The sequence below is a fragment of the Hyposmocoma kahamanoa genome, unplaced genomic scaffold, assembly GCF_003589595.1.
Source record: "Hyposmocoma kahamanoa isolate Upper Pololo Valley unplaced genomic scaffold, ASM358959v1 93, whole genome shotgun sequence".
Lineage (NCBI taxonomy): Eukaryota > Metazoa > Arthropoda > Insecta > Lepidoptera > Cosmopterigidae > Hyposmocoma > Hyposmocoma kahamanoa.
Genome location: NW_020654810.1, coordinates 18,999,821 through 19,020,763, shown reverse-complemented (window position 1 = coordinate 19,020,763; position 20,943 = coordinate 18,999,821). Strand labels below are relative to the sequence as shown.

Sequence of the window (20,943 nt, the reverse complement as noted above, 5' to 3'; positions counted from 1 at the left end):
TCATGGAGGTTAGCACCCCGATTCAGAGCTATTCAGAACGATACGATACGATTTCGGATACGATATCGTTATCTAACAGCATTTACGGAGTTTGTCGGTGAAATAGATATAAGAAAAATGAAAATCCTTTTACATACATTTTTAAGACTTTAAAGGCCTAAAATTTCAGAATGTATTAGTTTTGCATTAAAATAAAATTGTACAATATCCAGACTTTATTATTTAAAATAATAAGAGATTTCCATATTACATTCTTGCTTTGTAAACAGTAGGACGTTCGGTAACTTTCATTCGATAACAGTGTTCTGAATAACGTTTGTAGCCTTTGCCGGTCGAGAAGTTCGAGCAATCGTACGAGTGTGACGTCATTTAGGTTCGGTTTCGAATACGATAGTACGATTCGGGAATTGTGAATAAAAATGAAAAGATATCGTACGATATCAAATCGAATCGGAGTTATCGTAAGGGTTTGTATCGACCCCCAGGAGTCAATGTAGTCTTGCGAGGTTGTTAGTTACCTATTTCGCTAAGCAGTAATGTGAACATTAATGCGTTCCGGTTTCAAACGATAAGGGTGTTCGTGAAATTACTGGCACATGGGACTTGTCCACTTATATCTCAGGGTGTCGGGCGCATTGGTAGAGTGACCCTCAGATCTTTGTGATTTAAAGCTCTGACTGGCACTGCAACTGTTAGGGACAGGCGTGTCACTTACCACCAGGCACATTACTTATTCCTCCCGTCACTTAGTATTGTATAAAAAAAATAATATTTTACAAATAACCGTGTATCAGTATGTGGGTTCCAACATATTATGTCAATCTTGTTGGTGTTAAAACTTCAACTTAATCGAAAGTTTCTAAGTTAAAGCACAAACTGTGCTTAAAAAACATGAATACAGAAAATCTGAATATCATTTGGCAAAAATATTTTTCAATCGACAAACCTATTTTGTGCCCATGCGGCTTGCCGATAGTGTGACGTTGGAAAAATATTGGGGAAAAAAACACAAGCCGTTATAAAGCATCGCTGTTAAATGGAACTCAAATATTGATTTGGAGGCTGCTAGTTCCGCGCCGGCTTTTTCGGAACTTATTAGCTTCAGATTAGAGCTAAATGGATTTTATTTTTTGAATTGTTATTCCCTGTACTTACTACCTAGACCAGGGGTCGGCAACCTTTTGAGTTGAAAGAGCCAAAAATTACAAATAACAAAATTTCACAGTTTTTAAAGCGCCACTAAAATTTTTCTTGCCAATATTATATCTAGTACTTGCTTATATAAAGGTATATGATTTTGATTTAAAAATTTTGAATCGTTCTCGAATTCTCTTTTTTCTTTACTATTCTTTCTTATGTTGGTTCGTTCCGTTGTCACTCTCATCAAAATTCACAAAACGGGGACATGACCATAAATCATCCTCATTTAATTCCAAACTTGTCGTCATTTACTTAGATTTTTAGTGGCAATAGAGCTCCTCGTGAAAGAGTTCATCCAGGGAAGTACTGCCACATTACATATTTTTGCCGTCAAGCAGTAATGTGAGCGTTTTGCGTTACGGTTATGAAGGGTTACGGGTCCTGATCAAATTACAGGCACATGAGACTTGTCTACTTAGGTCTCAGTTTGACGGGCGCAGTGGCAGTGCCCCCAGCTCTTTGTGATTTAAAGCTCAGAGTGGCACACATGGTAAAAACAGATTACTTAGAAAAAGACAAAATTCTTTTTATGAAGACAAATTTATTAAATCCAACAAAACGATCTTCTCCCTATAGACGCTAGAGAATAATTACTTGATAATAGTAAAAAAACGTCTCAAAAGTGTATTTTCGTTACAAGACAGAAATATTTAATCCAAGAGCAAATTAATTTACTTCAAGTCACAAAGCCACTCTAGATTCAACAAAATATTTATTTGTTATTAGAAATGTCCGATTTCGATTTGAAAAAAAAAAAGAATGAAAAATTGAGAGTACTTAATTATTTGACTGAAGATTTGTGTTTTCTAATTTCAAAAAGGGTAAATTTACAGGGTTATGGACCCAACAGTACCTGTATGTCTCACTAGCGTGAAAGCACACAGTTCAGTGTCAAACCTTAAAGTAGCAGAAATAGGACGGAATCTTCTCAAATACTTGAGGACCATTCAGTGTCGTATAAATGCTACATCGGCAGAAAGCACTAACAATTCTAAATATATGAGATGACTTTATACTATTGAAGTTAACATAACGATAGCGCGTTTCAGAATACAACTAATGCCATCTAGCAGTGGCGTCATGAAACTAATTGCATGTTAAAGTTGTGCTTGTTACAAGAGTGTAGTTTGATTGCATGCGCCTTCGGCGACATGTCACGACAACATTGACTATGAAAACGCAACGAAATATTGCTTTAAGAATATACTCTAGAATTTAGAATATTAATCTTAATAGAAAACTTCTTCTTTTTTTGTTTAAGAATATATTTTCTTAAAATACACCCAAGAAATTTTGAATTCATTAAGATTATTTAAATTTGATGTAAGAGGTAAAAATTTCTTGATGTAAGTAATGTCCAATGAATTGATTAGAGATGAAATAAAATTTTGAAGGGAACGTATTTGTCTCAAAGTTAGAATAAAGTTAAGAGTAAAATTGTATTAGAAAAAGATAAGCAGTATTTTTGTGATGACAATATTTTATTACTTTTAATAAATATTTTTTCAGAATTAGCAAATATTGTGAGAAATTGCTCTTTCTTATTAGTAGAAATCCTTTTTTTCTGTGCAGTGGCACTTGGCGACATGTCTGTCCATAACAGTTACAGAACTGTTATGGACAGACGTGTCGCCACCTGGGGCACGACTTGTTGTATATATTAAAAAAATGTGAATTTATACTTTACGAATTTTATTTTCATCAGTTGGGATGGGCCGCCTTCGAAAAACTGGAGGACGCCTTTAAATATAAAATCCCTCAAAGCCTGAAAACTAAAGTTGCGTCCTGCCCGTACTTACTTACAGCGCCGAGCCATGGCCGCTCACAAGGAATACATGCACAAAATCAGAGTAGCACAAACGGCAATGGAGCACACCATGTTCGGCATTTCCCTCATCGACCTTATACCCCACGCGGAGATACGACAGCGAACAAGGGTCGTAGACGTCGGTATGCGGATCGCGAGCCTCAAAGATGGGCATGACCCGTTGCCAAGATTGTGGATGAGCTTCGCACAGGACCGACTGAGCTGGCGTGCAAAAGAGGAGGCATATAACCCAGCAGTGGATGTTGACGGGCCGAGATGATGATGAAATGTAATATGTAAAGCTATTTAAAACCAAATAACTCTTTAAAAAATATCTAGGTTTATATTTTTATCCTTGAACGTGTATAATAAATATTTTCTTAAACTAGTTATTATCTGAAATTGAGGCAGAGAAATGAGTTTTGTGAATCGAATTTTTGTTTTGTTGCGACTTGAAGATTATACTTGGAATCCTCGTCTCTTTAAAGATAATGCGGTTATAAGTCAATTTGCCGAAGGTAAAGTCGCTTCATTAAGAGCGGGAAGAAAATGAAAGTAAATATATAATTTCCTTTTTTTCTTGTTTAGATTTATAAATTGAGAAGTCGCATAAAGCTGGTGGAAAATTATTCGCAATGCTGGGACCGTCATGAAAGTAGAAATGTTTTCTTTGTTTGAAAATGATTTTCAAACACTTTTGCGTTACCAGACAGATCGCGTAACCACACATAAATGATTTATCAAAAAATACAAACTTCTATCTTTCTCATGTTAATTTGAGTAGTAGATAATAAAAATCATGCATAAGTACACACATCGAGTATATGAGTGCACAGAAGCATAATTAAAGCTACGTAATCAAATTTAAAGATTTGCACATCCAGTGAATCGGTAATCAAAATATATTAGGAATACCTACCATTTTAAAACTATACTAAAGAACGTCGCATTTATAAATCAATTAATAGTAATTTTGATTCAGATCAGAAGAGCACTAAAAAGAGTGCCTTCGTGATGTGGTTTATAAAATTATAACAATACAGATTAAAGTACAATAGTACAAAAAGTTATTACAGTATTTCCGAATACTTTGATGATAAAAAGTAATAAATAATGTACCTCATATTTGAATTTAAATTTAGGCATGGGTTAGGATTTCAATTAGGGCTTAGGGTTCACGAAAGGAGCCTGTTGTGCGATGTTTTATTTTATTTTTTTTTATAATACCAAGTGACGGGACGAATAAGTCGTGCGCCTGGTGATAAGCGTGCCTGTCCTTAACAATTGCAGTGCCACTCAGAACTTTTAAATCATAAAGATCCGAGAGGCACTGCCACTGCGCCCGTCACTCTGAGACTTAAGTTGACAAGTCCTACGAGACTGTAACTTCACCATCTCATTTAGTTATTACTTACCTCCCATTATAAATGTGCAAAGTGATATGCAAGAAATAAATATAAGTAAATATTCTAAAATAAAAGAAATTGCCATCAAAATTAGGTACAGAAAACTAAAAATGAAAATTACCCAGTAACCTTTACGAGTCGTTATAAACTTTTCGGACATTAAAAAAACCGTACAAACTACAGCTGACGAGTTTTATTTGCAAAAAAAATATATATAATTGCGACGGTATTCTGTAGTTGACCGGATGTCGGGGCAAGCAATGCGGAAAACGCAATTTGAAGAGGCAAATTGCATCTGCGCGCTGCATCTCTGGAATAAAGTGTCGATAAGGACGTATCCCGCTGAGATTTATACTCTTCTTCAACAACGAAAACGCTTTTATATAATCGTAGCTATATTGTGACTACAGTACGCTTTTGTTGGAAAATATAATTGAATTCAAATGGGGAACGAAATTATTCAGTTGAAATTTTGAAAAAATCTGGTTTAAGCCTTGCTCATCTACAAGTTTTGAATAGGTACTAGTTTCTTTTTGACATGAAATTAATTTGTTTGGATATTTGTCACGTAATAACGAATTTGTGAAATTATAAGAGAGAAGAAAAAAGAAAGTGAAGACCAAGTATGGCGTAGTATATACAGTGAGCAAATAAAGAAGAACATCAAAGTGAGCAGCTGTCAAGGTCAAGAAGCTGGTTATAAACCGTGAGGAGTGAAGAAAGTCACACCAACAAAAGCCTGGTTCTAAAAATAGGTTGATAATGCCTTTAAATTCAATGGTAACATTAAAAAATCGAATCAAAAATCAATCAACGTTAAGAGAATTATGTCGTTGGCCACATTGTCTCTTAACATCAGCTGAGATTACATTTAGTAGCAGTAGAGCTCCTTGTGAAAGAGTTTGTCCAAGGAAGTACCTGCCACTTTACCTGTTTCTACCGCCATGCAGTAAAGTGAGCATTACAACGTTCCATTTCTAAAGGGTAAGGGTGCTGGTGAAATTACAAGCACATGAGACATTTCAACTTATGTCTCAGGATGACCGACGTAATGGCAGTGCCCCTCAGATCTTTACGATTTTAAAGTACTGAATGGCACTGACAGTGTCGCTTACCACCAGGCGCACGACTTGACCGTCCCGTCACTTAGTAACTTAAAAAAAAATACCGCGGAAAATTACTTCACCTCAAGAAATACGAGAAAATTTTATGAAATTCACACCTTACAAATAAAAGAAGACGAAAATCGTCGGTGACATGCACCGTCACGTGAGCGTCCGCTGGGAAATACTATTACTAAAACATTTTTTTGGAACCTTCTGTTTTTAAAACTCAATTCTGTCTCACACAAGGATATCTGTTATGGATAGCAACCCGTTAAGAGTAAAATACGTTTGGGTCAAAGCACACTGTTTCAAAAATACTTAAGCTTGCGAAGATAAATAAAACGTTTGTAATAAATACGAGTACGTAATAACGTATTTTGCAAGTGTGTTACTAATGATTTTGTTATGGTTTGGTTTTCTAATAGTATATTTTTTATTGAGGGAGGGGTAGTTAAACACCCGAACTTTAGCGAGGGTATCCATTACTCTGAGGGTTTATATTGCCTTTTAGTCTCGTGATTAAAACTTTGCTTTTCACTTCGATTGCGAGAAAAAAATCAATCGTTTTTGCTCTACAACAAAATTCTGAAGTTTTCGCAGTATTTTTTTTCCAACCAGACACAGATACAACAAACGCACTAACGCGGGAAAATAATATGGCGCCACTGTCTATGCGGAAAAGACACGGAAGTAAAAGCGAGCGTACTACAGTAATTTTCAGGTATGTTTTTTGTACTCAATTTTGATGACAATTTTTATTATTTAATTACTCGAATATATCATTGTAAAATATTAAAGAATATTTCAGGTTACCACACTCGAATATTAAATAAATACTCTTGGTGATATTCTATAAAGATTTAAATAAAAAAAAATTGTCACCAAAATTGAGCACAAAAAACTTACCTGAAAATTACCCTTTCCTGGCTTTTTGAGTTTGTTCACTCGAAATAAATTAAAAAATTAGGTACTTTTTACTTCAAAAGGATTAAAAGATGCACTTTGCTCCCGCTACGTAAGGCTATATTGACGTATATTTAGAGCATGAGAAGTAAAAATATGTATTTTTTGCCTATTACAGTATTACTATATAGTATACTAAATTTTTTACTATATGGCGCTATTGTACACATTGTGGCGTCGATTCAGTTAAAATAATTTATAATTTTATTTGCTTATTTGTTTACAATATCAGTCAATTAAGATTACTCTTAGCAGACTAGAACTTATATGATAATCTTAGTAGTATAGAGTACTAAAAAGCCGACCTCAAAAGTTTGTGGAATTGCATCTATTTGCCAAGTTTTATTAAAATCTGTTACCGAAAAGTGCGCGAAATCGGATTCATCTCCAGGTTTGTCAACCTTGGAGGTGGAATATTTTCTCCAAATTTAAATGGGATTACTACCGAGGTACCCTCTTTCCAACAAAAAAGAATTATCAAAATCGCTTCACAAATACCGGAGTTATCGTACACGATATATTATATTACATATATAATAAAAAAAACATACATTCGAATTGAGAACCTCCTCCTATTTTTGAAGTCGCTTAAATACATTGATGCTTTTTGATGAGATGTGTGTGAGTTTAGTTGCAAGTAAATGACTGTGGTCTTCTTTAATTACTGTACTTACTGTACAGTAACGTGGGCGTTGCTGTTTTCAGGGTTTAAAGGGTAAGGGTACTGGTAAAACTACAGACACGTGGGAATTTTTACATTTCAGGGTAACGGGCGAAAAAGCAATGCTCCTCAGGCCTTTGCTATTTAAATCTCTAAGTGGCATTGCAACTGTTACGGATAGGCGTGTTGGTGCTTTAACATCGAAAGCACGACTAGGCCATCCAGGCACTTGATATCCTAATAATATGAATAATACTTTCAGCTGAAAAATAGTAACTTGGGCTGAAAAGTAGTAACTCGAGCTGAAGGGCATTCAGTTAAAGTTATTATTTTTTATATCCGAAAGAAAGAAAACCTTAAGGAATACAGGTAATGAAACGTGACATATCGAAAACGGAAGTCGTCATACCGATTTTTGCGGAAAATACAATTTACGAAGCAAGGGGATGCTCTTCTTTGATGAAATTTAAATGCGACGCCGACAACATGTGTCACACTGCGGCGTTCCAATTTATGTCTCGCACTGTACCGACACGTGAAAAAGCTAAATTTCGCCACGGAATAAATTCGTCTCGAAATTTTAGACTAGCCAGGCGTATTATGCGCTGAGATTGTTGAAATTGCAATTTTGAAGCGAATTTTTAGATAGAGAAATTCTTTATACACTAATATGACAGAAAATAAAATGTTTTTCATTGAGGTGACAGGTTGCTGATTGAGCATATGTCTAGGCACTGGTTTTCCGCCAGGACTAATGACTATATGGAACAGTATTTGCATAAAAACGGCAACGCTGTCGGAGGCGTGCACACATCGGCTTGTATGTGCTGCTACGTTTGTCTACCAGTTACTATACTAATCTTATTATACTAGTTTTAGTGCGGATGGATTATTATTCCAATATGTTTATGTCGAGTATCTGAAACTTCCCTTAAATGCTGATGGGGCAGGTGCCTCCTTGTAGTGTACGATAACGTAAAATGGCTACATTAGCTTTTCGTTTAGATATTCACATTTCAAATTTTAACGATCATTATGCAGCGTTGAGATAAGAAGTAACATGAGTACCTACGTTGGGGTATCGAAAAACAACATCTGGTTTACGCATGAGATTTCAATTATGATATCCCGGAAAGCAGTATTTATACTGCGCACCTTCCTGAAATGTATCTTAGGCGAAATATAGTTTAGCTCTAAGAGTTCATACAATTGGATGCTGTTAAGCAATATCGTGACAACCGACATGATCATAGTTTTTGCGAAAATGACACCAAAATTTTTTGTCGTTGAAAACTATTGCTGTTGTGCTTGTTGTTATTGTTGTTGGGAATTATAGTAATAAACCACAACAAGTCATTAATCCTGAGGTGGCAATAGCAAAAATTTTTTATAAGTCAATTTTAAAACAAATTATCAAAAATAACGAAAAAATCTTTTTCTTTTTCTTTTAAAATTTTAGAGTGTAATTTGTGGCTGTGAAACATGAACACACATCATGGCACCTGCGATACAGGGTTTCCCTAGTGCGGGGCTATGAATGTGTGCGTTATTATTATTATTATTATTATCAGTAATCAACTGCAAGTATATGCATATGAGCTTTTTAAGAGTTTTTTAAAGTGTTTGATGCGTATAGAATATAAATCCTTTACTCTTTCCTTCTTGGGAATAGGTTTATTATTGTATATTTCTAAAGAGAGTTTAGAGTTAGCACTAACGCTAATCCGATTCCAAACCGTTGAATTTTATATTTTTTTCCATCTATGTTGCTTTCCGAGTTCGATTCCAGACAGGATCAATTTGTAAAATGCTCTTTTCGAAATTGGTTCTGGACCCCAGGGTAAATTCCGTTGCTCTGGTACAAATAGTACAGTATATTTCCTATGTTGAGTCCAGGTCATGGGTATAGTTGTCTTCCAGACAACTATACCATTATTATTCAAACTCAAATAATTTTTATTACACTTAAAATCGTCATATTGATACAATTCTACTGCTCATTCATAACGCAGATTTCCCTGAGGTGAATGAGAAAGAAACTCTAGGGATTGCTTTTTGTAAATATACATTTGAATACATTTATTTTTTTACATTATCATTTACAATATTTAATTAATTTACAACATTTTAGATCGAGACTATCTGCAAGAGCTAAACGGTTCACTACCACAGATTTTTGTCATCAAGTACACAAAAGCTGTATAACCTAGTATAGTATAGCTCATAGTATAGTATAACCTAGTATAGCTCAGCCTGCTGGGGATGAGCATCCGGAAGGACATGAGCAGCAAAGACTATATCGAGAGCGTCATCTGTACCGCGTCGCGCAAGCTTGGCATCCTGAACAAGGTGCACCGATTTTTTACTCCAGAGCTGCGATACCTGTTGTATAAAGCTCAGGTCCGAAGCAGCATGGAGTACTGTTCGCACCTTTGGGACGGCTCTGCCAAGTACTTGCTCGATACCCTAGATGGACTGCAGCGCTACGCCTTCCGTGTTGTCAACAATCCTCATGTAACTGAGCATGCGGAGTCGTTACAGCTTCGCAGAGATATAGCGTCTCTTAGCGTATTCTATCGCCTGTACCACGGTGAGTGCTCTGAAGAGTTATTCAACCTTATCCCTTCCTCTCCTTTCCATCAGCGGACCACCCGTGCCGGACTGCGTTGCCACAGTTGGACGGTCAGTTCAATACCGTCCCGCACTAAAAAGTTTGGCAATTCGTTCTTATGCCGAACCATCAAATTGTGGAACCAACTCCCGGCGCATGTATTCCCTCCCCTCTATAACATCGGGTCCTTCAAACGTAGTGTGAAGAAGCATTTGGCCAGACCGGCAAAATGATAGTGACGGAGTGAAGATATTTGTGTTTTCCATCCGTTACTCTCATCTCTGGACTGTATTCGCACTTTCCATCAGGCGCGGTGCAGTCATTTTACCGAGTCACAATAAAAAAAATAAAAAAAATAAAAAAATACATAGGGCGCACTATGAGTTTCCGGAGCTGGCCACTTACATAAACAATGTTTAAAAAGTAATTACAACATTTGAAAATGGAACTCTTTGGCTGTAGAATACAGTTTGTTTCACTTGACTGTCACTTGTTTTTACATTGTGGCGTCATTTTAGAAATTCGTTATCTACATCACCTTGGATTTAACTCGTGAAAATAGTATGATTTTCTACGACTTTAACTGTAATTTAACAGCTCAGCGGAGCTTCCTTCGGCTTCAAACTGCTTTTGGCGATGAAGCACCATGCAAGACGACTATTTATAGCTGGTTTGCAGAATTCAAACGCGGTCGTGTGAATCTCAGTGACGAATTTCGTGATGGTCGCCCGTCCACTGCTGTGATCAACAAAACAGACAGGCATGTGACATACCATGAGGTTCGGGCATCTCTAGGCATAGACATGAATTAAATACAATCAATACTACACAAACATTTGGGTGTGAAAAAGCTGTGCTCTCGGTGGATCCCACACAAATTGATTGAGGCTAAAAAAAGGGATCGCGTCACTTGGTGCAATGCCATGCTTAACAGATTCAATGAAGGGGCGTCAAATTTGGTGTGGGACATAGCAACAGGTGACGAAACATGGATTTATAGTCACGATCCCAAAACAAAGCAGCAATCGAGCATATGGTTTTTCGAGATAAGCCGAAAAGTGGCGCGCGTGCAAAGTGCCCCTAAGCGGATGATTGCTTCTTTTTTTGATAAAACTGGACTTTGGAGAATCGTTGTACCGTGAATAGTGATTAGTCCATGACCATTTGTTTGCCGGAAGTCATTAACAAACTGCGTAAAAATAACCGTAAATGCTATATCATCTTGCACCACGATAGACAAATTAATTTTTGAAGGTGAACAACGTTGACCTTATGAGCCATCCCGCGTACAATCCCGACCTGGCACCTTGTGACTTTTATTTATTTCCTAAAAATTAAAAACCAGTTACGCGGTCAACGCGTTTCATCATCTGAAGAGGCTGTCGAAGAGTATGAAAAATATGTTTCAGAGATTGTCACGGAGGAGTGGCACAAAAGTTTTCAAAATTGGTTCATTCGTATGAAAAAGTGCATTAACACTAACGGAGAATGTTTTGAGAAACAATAAATTTTTTTCTAACCGTATTTTTTCTTATTCATTCCGGAAACTTATAATGCACCCACGTATAAAGTTTTTGTTTCACTAGTTTTAAATCTCGTAAATGGCAAATTTTGAACATCAACCGAAATCTTATTATAGAAGCGTACCTACACACTGCCCCTTAAATGAATAGTAATATTATTAATGTTAAAACGTATTGTAAATGCAGTCCATCATTTTGTAAAATTAATAGCAGTAGAGCTACACGTGAAAGAGTTCGTTTAGGGAAGTAATAAATAAATAATAGATAAAAAGACATTTCTTTATCCACAAACCACGTAAACAAACACAACCAAACAATTAAAACAAAAGAACAGTAATGTGGACAAAAAGGATGTTGACTCAGCATTGCTGATTTTTAGGCTTCATCTTAAAGCTATTCGCTTGCTGCATCAGACCGGCAGGCGGAGTGCATACTAAACACCAAGCAATTAATAGAGGTTGTACTGCTACCATATCTATTTCTGCCGCCAAGCAGTAATGCTTACTTACATTACTGTGTTCTAGTTTTGAAGCATATTAGTGAAATTACAGGCACATGGGAATTGTGAGATTATGTCTCAGCGTGACTGAAATTGTTATGGGTGGACGTGTCGCTTACTACCAGGCGCATCCCGTTATTTGACATCATAAGAAAGGTAATTAATTGATATAGCTTTCTGGCACATCGTATGAAGACAATCGATCATATTGACATCATCGTCTTCATCCGTAGAAGCAGATTTTGTTTGTTAGCTGGTATGGGGAACATGTCGAAACTGTTGTTTGTTGTTGAGTTTGGTGTTGATTGAAAATTACATACACTTTAGTAGATTCTTACTAGTACATCGCTGAACATCATATTCCCTTAGCTTTTAGAAGATGTGTGTTGTTTCCAACAAGCATTTAACTACTTTCTGATTTGTGTGTTGAACGATGGGCTTAGCTCTCTACTGAGCAACCCACATGCAATAATGTGAAGTATGTAGATTGACTGTGACGTAGCAACGTATTTCAGTTTATTTGTGGATGGTGTTATCCTATAGCATCAAGCCAAGACTTCACTTTTTCTAAAGATTGTAAACCTTCTTCGACTTGCTGGTTTCATAACGATGTTTTCTTATAGCGAGTGGTATTGCTACAATATGTTCACGAACGTACGTAGCTCAAAAATTTTAAAATCATTGTTACATGATGCTACGATAATTCGTATTGCTGACCTCTTTACTGACCCATAACCATCCTCCCACAGTTCTCCGACCACTCTTTTTTTTAAGCTTATAAAAAATCATCAGCTAAAGAATTTGATAGCTTAAATGCCTAAATGAATTAATCTTATTTTTTTATAATAACAGTACCAATGTCTCTCAGAGCTTTTAATAGCAAATATTTAAAGGGCACTGCCACTACGCCCGTCACCCTGAGACATAAGTAGACAAGTCCCATGTGCCAGTAATTTCACCAGCACCCTTCCTCTTCAAAACCGGAATGCAGTAATGCTCAAATTACCGCTTGGCGGTAGAAATAGGTGAGGTGGCAGTACTTCCCTGGATGAACTCTTTCACTTAATCTATAACGTATTTTAATTTCATAACAAGCTTCAGCTGTTCAAAGAATATGAAAAAAACACAGAACTATGAACCTAAACAACAACATAGAGCAAACATTACGCGCATTGCAATCGTAGCATTCAACTTCATTCCATTTCATAGTAAGCTCGCTATTGGCAGAATGTTATCCAGTACGGACGGAATAACGGCGCGGGGCTCATTACTAGGGATAACTGCAATATGAATTCATATCAGACACCGTCGATTGTTTTAGACGGTCAACATCTGCGCTCTTATTGGTTGTGCCTTCTATGCTAATAATCCTGTGTTGGTGAATCGTAATAGTTACGGTAAGCGGTTCTTGAGACCAACCGAATTCAAATGATTACGGAATTTAGCTGAATTTGAGGCAAAGAAGCAATTGTTACCACGTAAAATGGTTATAACAGTATAGGTTTATTTCAATAGGAAAATAACTAAATAAATAATATTAATTCTTATTTTCCAGTCGCCATCCACCCAATGCTGAATGTAGGTTTCTTCCATGACAAGTCATTCTTTCAGGTTTTGTACCTTCCTCATCAAATGTTTCATATCTACTTTGACTGATATTTGTCAAAGTGGGTATCAATCCAGCGCGCCACAAACTTTGTTTCGGTACCCTTCTCTGGATCACCATTCAAGCACCCTTTTCCGTCATCTGTGGTATAGTCTACGTCAAATATGGCCTGCTTACTTCTATTTTCTGCTAGCTGCCACTTTGACTACGTCCATCAGATTCTCACTCTCTTTCCGGATTTGTGTGTTCCTGAACCGATGGTCAGGTAAACGTCCGAATATCGAAAATTCTAAAATCAAACATTAAAATGCCTTGGTTCAAAATACCGAAATTATATTTAACGAATGGGTAAATTTCCCAAAATTTCCACTTCTTCTCACAGCCCTTACCCACCTGAATAAATGAATGGTCTATCTGACCTAGAGGAATAATAAAATCGTTTTAGAGGTTTAGTTAAGTTGGGTAATACTATTTTTATCAAGTCAAAATAAAACACCGTTTGCAGGGTGGCCAATTTTAATGAAATTTCAAATAGCCCTGTAGTTGTTGGCAATTCTGTCGGTAAATTGTGAAAAGAGATAAATAATGAATGTTTTGACGTTAGTACTGTCCCTTTTTTCTAATATTTTTGGAGTAGGTCCATTGTATCGAATCAATTCGTAGCGCACAAAGGCACGATCTTATTGTTTCAAAGTGACGTCTGTTTTTATTGTACAGTCTTGTAGGTTTTATGAATCTTAATTTACTTTCAGCAATTTATTGTGTAAGGGAAATCTATAATAATAGTCGATAGAATATTTATCATCTGCAATCACTATCCGCTTATAAGTTGAAAACCCTTCATATTTAGTCTTGGAAAAAAATAGTACAAGTTTGTTTATATTGTGTTATTGTACCCGATAAGTATTTCAATCACTTCTTTTGCAATTAGGTAAAACCTCTTACGTATTTTCAAATCATTCAATTTTACATCATATCATATTAAAAATTAAAAAAATATCATATCAAATTAAACCTAACCTAAAGTAGTTTTGGTGTAATTATAGATTTTGAACAATTAGATTTTTTGAATTACTGTATTGTTTGATACATAATTTCTGACATTTAAGTCGGATTAATATTTTACAATACCAAAATTCCATGTAAAATCTTGCAATATTTCTGAAGTCGTCGACATACAATGTTCGTTCAAGAGAGCGTTTTATAATCAATGTTTTATGGTCGATACGAACCTTCCGTAAAAGCCTATTTGATTTAGGTAGCGAATGTTCCTCGTATCGAGTCATTAAGTTACTTGAGTAGCGTGCTCTCACGTTGTTTGCGATGTAATCCACACGTTCAACACTCGAACGGCATTGTTAGCTGACAGACAGTGGTACTATATAGGTACTGTTTTCATTTATCGAGGGACGTTATGGGCACTGGGGAGAGCCTGGCTGAAAATTGCGTTGTTGAAAGGAATAGAAAACCATAGCTTGACTAATAAAGGTATTTAATTTATAACTCTAACTCTAGAACAAACCATCACAATAAAACAAAATGAACAACATATCAATCAATAGAAACTTGCAATAGTGATTCAACACTGCTATTAACATTACATCAGGAGTTTGCTTTGTTTTTTTTGTTTGTTTGATCTATATTCAACTATTTTTAACAATCTTTCCTGAACACAAACCTATTGCTTTGATGATTTAAACGAGGCAATGCTTTCGTCTGTACATCAGTTACAAATCTTCAGTCTTTATTTAAATTACAGAGATTTGTTTGGCTGCAATTTTCTCCCATACAAAATGATAGCGTACATCTATATGAATAATAAAGACTCCCCTTTGTCCTTTAGTGTAGCAGTGGTTTATTTTACCTTGTTTTTATGTAAAATAGCCGAAACGCGTTTATCTAGTAAATGTTTATTCACTATAGCTTGAAATAGCTCCAAATTATAGCTTTCAGGAAAGCCTATTACATTCATTCGTTTTCCGCATCAGGAGGATGAAGCAAAAGGTTTCGTGCGAATAGGTCGTTAAGTCGTTGACATATTGACGAGTTCCGAATTTTCTAGTAGACCGAAGGAAGAACTGTGTGGGTGAAATCGTAAACTTCCTGCGCACACTCTCCTAAATGTAATTACTAAGTATTATAAATTAGTTTTTTAAATATTATTAGTTGCTAGTATTTGGGTGTCTAAATTTCGTGTCAATACTAGTGTATTATAAAATTACAAGTGCTTTGTTATTCTAATTCATCATCATCATTGGTAGGTAAAGCCATTACGATACCACTGCTTTTTTTTCCCTTATTCATAAAGTTGATAAAGTTGTAATGTCATATTTAACCATGTTTGTTGATTCTGGTATCATTTCGTATTTTCTATAATATTTTCTCCTTTTCTCAAGCCACTGTGAAAATTTAATCCCTGCAGTTGTAAAATGCGAAGCCAAGCAAACTTTACAACAACTTGCTTTCTTTTCACGCAATAAAGTTTTAAAACAATTGTAGTGTTGAATTTCTGGGAAGTGTGAAGTATTCTTTTCAAAGTCCTTGGGCTATTCGACAAGACCAGGGAGGGCTTCATTTTACTAGAGAAATTTGTAGTAATTCAAGAAATACCCATTTTCTAACCGACAAAATAATTGAATGTATGTGAGTCGTGAGTTGTTCATCACAAAGGAAAGAATTTGACTCCGTGTTTGAACGAAATCCGTTTTTACTCTTCAATTGCAATGTCGGGCAATTAAAGCTAAATACAATTTATAGATCCTTTCGTAGTTGCTAGCGAAAGTAAAATGTATAATATATTATAATTTACGTGAGGCGCACTATAAGTTTCCGGATTGAATAAGAAAAAAATATTATAAATGGTCAGAAACGAATTTATTGTTTCTCAAAATATTCTCCGTTAGCATTAATGCACTTTTTCATACGAATGAACCAATTTTGAAAACATTTATGCCACTCCTCCGTGACAATCTCTGAAACATATTTTTCATACTCTTCGACAGCCTCTTCAGGTGATGAAAAGCGTTGACCGCGTAACTGGTTCTTAATTTTTGGAAATAAATAAAAGTCACAAGATGCCAGGTCGGGACAGTACGTGGGATGGCTCATGGGATGGGTCAACGTTATTATTCAACAACAATTCAACAAACAAAAATTCGATCTTTGTATTAATAATAAAATTATAACAAACTAGTGGAGTAATTTCACAAAAAATAATTGAATATCAATTCAATAAAAATTTAATTAAACAAAAATTCATTTGTTTGTCTAGCCGTGTGAGAACTGGCATTATCGTGGTGCAAGATGATACGGCGTTTACGGATATTTTTACGGAGTTTGTCAATAACTTCCGGCAAACAAATGGTCATATACCAATCACTATTCACGGTACAAGGATTCTCCAAAGCAACAGTAGCCACGTGTCCAGTCTTATTAAAAAAGAAGAAACCATTCGTTTAGAGGCACTTTGCACGCGCGCCACTTTGGTTGGTTTCGGCTCATCTCGAAAGACCCATACGCTCGATTGCTGCTTTATTTTGGGATCGTAACTATAAATCCATGTTTCGTCACCTGTTACTATGTCCCACATCAAATTTGATGCCCCTTCGTTGAATCTGGTAAGCATGGCATTGCACCACACAAGTGACGCGATCCGTTTTTTTGGCTTCAGTCAATTTGTGTGGGATCCACCGAGAGCACATCTTTTTCACACCCAAATGTTTCTGTAATATTAATTATATTTAACTCATGTCTATGCCGAAAGATGCCCGAATCTCATGATATGTCACATGCCTGTCTGTTTTGATCGTACGGCGCACAGCATCGATGTTTTTGTTGTTCACAGCAGTGGACGGGCGACCATCACGAAATTCGTCACTGAGATTCACACGACCGCATTTCAATTTTGCAAACCAGCTATAAATAGTCCTCGTGCATGGTGCTTCATCGCCAAAAGCAGTTTGAAGCCGAGCGAAGCTCCGCTGAGCCGTTAATTTACACCTAAAGTCGTAGAAAATCATACTACGAAAATTTTCACGAGTTAAATCCATGGTGATGTAGACAACGAATTTCTAAAATGACGCCACAATGTAAAAACAAGTGACAGTCAGATGAAATAAACTGTATTCTACAGCCAAAGAGTTCCATTTTCAAATGTTGTAATTACATTTTAAATATTGTTAATGTAAGTGGCCAGTTCCGGAAACTTATAGTGCGCCCTATGTACTGATTATCATTATAGCTTAAATTATGGAAAAACATATCGTAAAATTACATAATTATATAACTGTCATAAAGTATATCACAGTTGGCACTACAACAAAAAAACCGTTTAAATCCAAAAGATTTGTAACAAGCACTCATAGAAAATCGCAAATCTGACTCTAGCAGTAACCACAGTGGGGCAACAGATACTGGTTTGAGTCCAGTCGGATCGAAGAAATATTTCTTTGTGTTTGTTCGATCTTTGTATCAAACTAGCGAAATATTTTCACAAAAGAAAATATGGTAGTAAAAACATCATGACATTCAATGAAAACAAATATTGGTAGGTCACTTTGCGATAAATATTACAATGGTAAAGGGATTACTTTTAAAACACTATTGACTGTGCCCAATACTATACGGTACATTACCGCTCTCCGACTGTTATTTGAAGGAACTAACCTCCTCACTGGCTGAATATAAACAGAGCACCGATGTAGAATTTGCTTGACTCGCTTGCATTCCCGCTGTGAAGAGCTCTTTTGTTTACGTTTTATTATTCCACCAGTTTTCCGCGTTCCATGTTAATATACGAAGAGCGTGCGAACGAAAATATTAAATTGAAATGGCTGAATTTCATGAACGTTGATTTCATTGTTCTGGTTGAAATTTTATGACAGGTAACTTACTGGTGTTATGTACGAGTTTATCATGAAGGGTTCTTTCTTTTACATTAATTTTGACGAGCACAATAATAATATAATAATGTCACACGTTCAAATGTGCAGTTTAAGTTTGTTCAACTGTAGGTATACTGACGATTATTAATAGGTACACACAGAACGTCGTTTGTTAAAGCAATTCAATTCTACCTAACCTAGATTTTACTTTCCTATTTCGAACATAATATAGTATAATAATGACTTTGCTAACAGTTTTTTAGTAGCAGTAGAGCTGCTTGTGAAAGAGTTCATCTAGGGAAGTACTGCCACCTTACCTATTTCTTCCGCCAAGCAGTGAGTATTACTGCGTTCCGGTGTTGAAGGGTGCTGGTGAAATTACAGGCACATGAGGCTTGTCAACTTATGTCTCATGGTTTCGGGCGCAGTGGCAGTGCCTCACAGATTTTTGTGAATTAAAGCTCTGAGTGGCACTGCGACTGCTATGGACAGAAGTGTCGCTTACCACCAGGCGCACGACTTGTTCGTCCTGTCGTCACTTACTATTTATTAATATATAAATAAAGACCTATCTATTATTACCTGGTCAAAATAGACAACTCCCGTACTATGAGTAAAGAGCAAGAGAGGCAGAGGGGCAACATGTCACTAAGAGGCACTCCCCTACAGAATACCCAGATCAGAACTAAATTAGAAAAGTTCATTTTCCAAATTGGTCTTACCGAGAATCTAATACGGTACTTTCTCATCCAGCGCCCACAACGCAAACCGTCAAACTATGTAATGTAGTAGAATATTCTCGAAACTTCCGTCTTTTTATTCGCTCGAAAAGTGTTTTAAAAAACGCGGTCGCATCATTACAGGTGCGCTATAGACTGTGTAGCGCTGTTCTAATAGACGTTATTGTTGGTCGATGAATAGAGCCATCACTTGATGCGCTTTAGCCGCTTCACTGGGACCCCTTGAGAGCAATGAGCTGCCTGAGGACGTCCTGTCAAGTGGCGCCACGCGATATATTCTACTGCAAAAAAAAGTGGGTTAATCCTTTAAGACAATGTTGCAAAGTCGCCATTGTTCATTGTAGAATCCGAGAAAGTCGCAAAAGAGAGAGCTCTCGCCCCCTTTTTCGACTGTGTCGGTTTCTAATGAATTTAATTTTTTTCTATGATCATGGATTCCAGAGTACCTATTTGTTAGGTGTAATAATGGTAAATTGTGTATGTACTGGACAGTAAATAAGACATTATTAAAAGAGGAGGCTTTAATCACTCGAGTTTTGTATTTTTTACCGTCCGTTTACATTTGGGAGGAATTAAATACAATGTAATTAGGATTCACAACACAACAATTATGGATTTGGCAAATGGCGGGTTTTTAGTTTATTTTTTTAAATTCTTCCATAGATACTAAAACGCGAACTAAAATGTTGCAAAAAGCAAACACGCATACAGCCATGATAGATTGTAAAAAAAATTGCAAAATTTTTATACAGAAAATAATAATTAATTATAAAAAAATCTTAATAATAAGTATTTATGCAGTATGTGACTGAATTGCAATAAAATTTATAGTTAGATAACATTTTAAGCGAAAGTTTTCATTTAAGTAAGGAAGTATGTCGTGCTGTAAATTACAAAAATCTCCCGACCGACCATAGCTGTAATAGAAAGAAAAAAGTTTTTTGGGGCATTATTGTCAAGTTAGCCACCGCAGCAGTCATACCACATACGTCCAACTGTGATGAAAAATTATTTGTTATTGATAAAAAAATGGCGGTAACACTAACTAAAACAACACACAACTAAAGCGTTTTGGTATTCTTTTGCTTTTTCGTTTTTTTTTTGTATTTGGGTCGCGAAAATGATTGCTACTCAGAAGAGCGATAACGAAAATATAGTAATAGACACACATTCAAACACATCATCAGAAGTTCAGCAGATTATTATTAATGTGCCTTGAAAAACAACAACATTTTCTTCAACACGTGAAATATTACTTTTAATTTTTTTTTTCTTTTTCTATTAAACATCTTCCTCTCTTTAGTCTTTTATTATTTCCTCACATTGTTTGAGAAAAATTCTATACATCGCTCGGCAGAAAAGGGGATTGCTTGATTCGTATTAATACAAGGCCTCGCTGGCATTCGTCCTTGTAACTCATACTTGTCCAGCAATCCCTTACTTCCCGGCCTCTGCAATAATGTACAAAACACGAAGATCGGAAACAAAGTACAACCCTGTCCTGGATTGGCATACAGACACAGGTTCGAATTCCGTCAGTTTGAAGGAAATTTTCTTAGTGTTCGATTGATGTAGTTTTTTTTTCTAATATAATTTAAATTAAATTCTATTCTAATTATAACAAACTAGTATAGTAATTTTCCAAAAAATAATGAAAATTCGAGTAGTAAAACATAATATTCATTTCAATATTACAGATATATTTGTCTTTATTTTGATAACTGGGTAGTTTATTTAGGTATAAATATAAACCGGTAAAAATTTACAACAGAGACCTGGATTTCAAAGCATTTTCTAGACCGTTGGAGATCTACCTCATGAATATAAATTGTCCGATTATGAGCATGTACACACAGGTAGTTTTGTTTCTTGTAGAGAATAGTCGTGCCTTATAATAACGTTTATAGTTTATTTCCAACCTAGAATTTTTCAGAACAT

At 35.9% G+C, this 20,943-nt stretch overlaps 1 protein-coding gene across 1 annotated transcript in view; it reads right to left on the bottom strand.

The window, feature by feature from the left end:
• Positions 1 to 20,943, bottom strand: part of LOC113237097 — a 64,834-nt gene that overhangs the window by 12,490 nt on the left and 31,401 nt on the right. The gene's annotated exons all lie outside the window — the stretch shown is intronic.